This window comes from Cynara cardunculus, unplaced genomic scaffold, assembly GCF_001531365.2.
Source record: "Cynara cardunculus var. scolymus isolate 2C unplaced genomic scaffold, CcrdV1 Un_Scaffold_4808, whole genome shotgun sequence".
NCBI classification, from domain to species: Eukaryota; Viridiplantae; Streptophyta; class Magnoliopsida; order Asterales; family Asteraceae; genus Cynara; species Cynara cardunculus.
The window spans coordinates 15,594-20,177 of NW_020202081.1; positions in this window are offsets into that span (position 1 = coordinate 15,594).

The window sequence follows — 4,584 nt, forward strand, 5'->3', positions numbered from 1 at the left end:
GATAGTACCAACCTCAACAGAGACGGAAGGCAGAGAACATGGTGGCTCCCCCTCAACAGTTGTTGTGGCTCTATCATCATGAACTCGTAGCTCCCTCTCAATAGGAGCATCACCAACTGACTCAGCTGAGGATGAAGAAGTAGAAGAAGCAGAAGAAGAGTCGTCATCCCCGTTGACACTGGTAGCCAGATCAACTGTCTTCTCCCCCTCAGTGGTAACAGGGGTAGGCCCAGCAGCAGGTACAGAAGGACCCTCCACGTCGGCAGGTGGGGAAGGCACAAAAGCAGGAGCACGACGATAGGGAGCACATGTGGCATGAAGCAGACGGGAGACACCGCGATGAAGACCGCCGAGAAGATCATAATCGGACTCAACACGGCGACTGAGTCTGGCTAACATGACCCGGTCCTCTTCCGTGAACTGAGTAGGACCCAAGTCAACAGTGAACTTCGTATCTCTGGCTAAGAACAATTTGGAGATCTGAGTCTGGGCATCCATCTTGGAGTGAATATCAGCCAGGGATTGAAGAATTGCCTGATTAGTGGCAGCCTGACTATCCGACCGAGGGATGGACCAGTCACCCTCTAGTGTTACCCAGGATCTTGCCGGCCGACACTGCAAATTATTATGACCTCAAAGTGTCCCATGTGGGCATTCAGATATTGAAGAAGGCATCACTGTCTACTGATCTGCCTCTTCCTTCAGGTATGGTTTCTTTTGCCACCTCTTCTCACCCTGTCTGGGGAGAGTGCTCTGTGACTACAGCAGCTGGGGACCTTCCTCATGTTGCTCCGGTCACCCATCACTCCTCCTTGCCAGTGGTCCCTCCCCCTTCTACTTCTTCCGCTACTGCCTCAAAAGAGGCCGCCTCCTCTGACCGGAGACGGCTGGCAGATAGCCTTCTTCCCCCCTCCTCCGCATCTATTTCTGAGGCTATGACTTCGAAAGCGCCTTCGGAGTCTCACCCCGCCTCACACCCCCCTCACTCAAAGCGGAGTCACTCTCGACTTTCCCCTCTTGGCTCTTCCTCTAAGAAGACCAAGAAGCCAAAAAGGGCTAAAAACACATCTCCAACCAAGGACTCTCAACAGTCCAAGGTTGTTTAAGCAAAGCAGGATCTTGCACATAGCCCATTGTGGTAGCAACAATKTGAAGATTATCAAGAGAGATAAGCTCATCATAAGNTTCCTTGGAACTCATCCTTTCTGATTCAGCAGCTCTGTCATTGTTTACCCTTTTCAAGTCAAGTGCCCTTCTCACTAATCTTATTGTACCATCAGAATATTTGTTCAGCTCACTAAATCTCATGAATTTCTTTACTTGAAGTTGAGCAAAGTTGATGACCCCGAACTCTGGCTTTTCAAGAATCATATAGACAGAATAAGCATCAATATCTTCTAATTCTTGATTTGGTCTTTTCAGATTGATAATCCGTTGATTGTCTTCAAGGCCCATTTGAACATCAATGACCATCGCCAGTTTCACATGACAACGCATAAATCTCTTGATAGCCTCAAGAGCGATCAGTTCTCCTTCCTTTCTGTTCGTCATGTTTCTCGAGTTCAAAGTACATGTATTCAAGATCATCCAAATATAAGTTTGAAAAATCTGCTTTGCTGAACCTCCAAATCTGACCATCCTGCCTAGTAACTGTAAATACAGGATACCAGATTCTTAAAAGCTTTTGAGCATCAATTTGTTTAATCGTTACCATCCGATGCTTGGTACGCACTTCAGTTATTGGTAGGCACTTGGCTTTCAAAAGATGTCTGTATTCAATGCGGTAATCTTTGGTTTGACGATGAATGCCAAGAACTTTATCACCGCTCAGAGCTTTTCGATGTCGGATGAAAATTCCAAAGTAGACATCTTTTAAATATGGCTCTCGGATTCTTGCTCGATCATAACCAGGAAAATTTGCTTTGATATGGAATGGCACATAATCTCTGGTGAAGATTTTAGTAGGATCAATTTGTTCTCTTTGAGCAGGAATGTCTGACACATCAGGTAAAACTGTAGTAGAAGATTCTGGAACAGACTGACGGTCTTCTTGAACAGGAAAGACTGGATCTTCATCATCTATATCAGCTTCGAAATCAAAATAGATCCCAGTCGACTCGTCAATGTTGTCAATATCTTCTCCAAAATCTTGCTCTCCACCCAGAGTAGTAGAGAACACATCGTTGAAACCTACGTTCGCAGACAAGTCCAATAACATCCCTGTTCTTACCGTGGAGTCCGTCGGCTTTTCAACCATTGGCTCGATCATAGGACTTGTCTTCATTTCTTCATCTTCAATTACAATGGCCTCAATTACTCTTTCTGTTGGGACTTCCTCCTCATCGTTCCCTCGAGCCGGTCAAATCCGTGATTCTTAAACCCAACGCTCCTGTAGCAATGCAGGAGCATCCCATATTGATGAGGCTAGGGGGATTCATCTTCTTTATAAGGAAGGGGGGATCTTACTCCTACCAGTGACGCGTTTTAAAGTTGTTAGGGGTTGTTGCCGAGAGGGGCAGCCCAAAGCGGACAATATCATGTGGGTGGTTCCCTAGTTTTCGGTCCAACAATTGGTATCAGAGCTAGGGCCGCACCAATGTNGTGTAAGAAATAGGGGTGTGGGTCTTAGGTGGGGAGGGGGTGTAAGAGATGGGATGGGGGTAAGGGGTATTAGGTGAAGGGAATAGGTGTGAGAAAAAGTGGTTGGGGAATAGGGGGACAAAAGGAAGGAGAAGGGGGGCGCCGATTTGGAATCGGCTTGGGGAGGGTGAGAGGCCGAGTGGGGGGGTGTGGGAGGGGATCGGTGTGGGTGTGTGTGTTTGGGTACGCTTAGAGAAGAAAATCGGGGTGAGGGAATTTTAGGATCGGCTGGGGTTTGAGGAAGCCGATTGAGCCTAAGGGGGAGATGTCGATCAAGTGGTGGGTTCGGCTGGTAGGCGGCGCCGAGCAAAGGAGGACGGGCGTTGAGGCTTGAAATGGTCGAGGGGGGGAAGCCGAACGTGGAAACTTCGAGAGGGAGAGAAGGGGAAACCGAATGGGGAATGAAGTGTGAGGTCGGTTTGGGGAAATAAAAGGAGAAGCCGAAGGTGGGTGATGGTCGGCGTGGAAGAGGGAGCCGAGAGAAGAGGTGAGGGGATCGGTGTGTGAGAAAATGAGGAAGAGAAAGATATATTTATAGAGATGGAGAGGGGTCTAGGGTTTTGAATAAGAGAGGATGGGCCAATGTAACGGGCCGAAGGGAGTTGGGCCGAGTGGAAGAGGGGTCGGCTTGTGGTAGAAGGGAAGGGGGGGTTCGGCTTCGGCGAGGGGGGGAAATCGGCTTGAAGAAGAGAAAAAAAATGGGGGGAAGCCGATTAGGGTTTTTGTGCGTCTCGTGTAGAGGCCGAATAGGTTTGGGGAAGAGGAGATTAGGCGGCTTAGCAAGCCGAGTTAGAGAAGAATATGGATACGAGGTCGGCGTGTGAGTATGGAAAGGTGGGAAGCCGATGGGGGGTGGGGGTCGAGGAGGCCGAATATGGATATGGATTGGTGTGTGTAGGGTAAAGGGTTTAGGATGGCTTTAAAGAAGAAAGGAATCGGCTTGTGGGGGGGAAGAGGTTCGGCTTGTAGATGAAAGGGAAGCCGAATGGGGTCTTTGTTATGTAGAAAATCGGTGTGTGGAGTGGTGTGTGAAGGTGGTAGCAAGCCGAAAGTGGAGGCTGAATGGGGAAGGGGAATCGGTGTGGAGAGGCGAGCCGAATGAGGGATGAGGAGAGTGGAAGCCGATTGGGGGTGGAGAGGAGATGGAGTGGGAGACCGATCGAGAAGGGGTAGGCCGAAGGGGGGGGAAACCGATTGTGGGTAGGGGGGTGAGGGGGCGATCGGTGTGAGGTTTGGTGTAGGAAATCGGTTTGAAGAGATGGTTAAGGGGGTGTGATCGGCTTATGATGTAGGCCGAATGAGAGAAAGAGAGAAGAGAAAGGGGTTCGGTTTGCAATAGAAGCCGATTGAATTGTAATCGGTTTAGGGGGTGGGGTTTGGTTTCTAAAGGAGCGGGTTGGGAATCGGCTTAAGGTTTGGAGGGTGTTGGAGTGGGTCTTGGGCTAAGATGTTGGGCCCAAAGATAGGAGCCCATCATTTTAAAAAATAACACAAAAACATATAATGAATTTTCTCGTTTTGACTTCTTCGTTTGTTTTTAAAATAGAAAATAAAATAAAGAGAAAATAAAATAGATATGAAACACACATAATTAATTTTTCTTTTTGTTTTTTTCTTTTGTTTTTAAAACATAAAATAAAGTACAAAAAAATACTAATATATAGATAGATATATATAGCAAAGACAAATTTTTTAAGGAAATCACACAGAGACTTTTTAGAGAGAAAAAATAGAAATTGATTTAAAAAAAATACACGAGTGTAAAACACATCATTTTTTTTTTTAAATCAATATGTTAGAAAGAGAGAAGCAGACACTCACACAGATACCAGACTATTTTTTTTTTGAGCAAATGACATACAACATTTTTAGAGAAAACACAACCCAAATGAAGAGGTGAAACCTCAAAAATTATTTGTCAACATTTAACATGCCCAACTCACT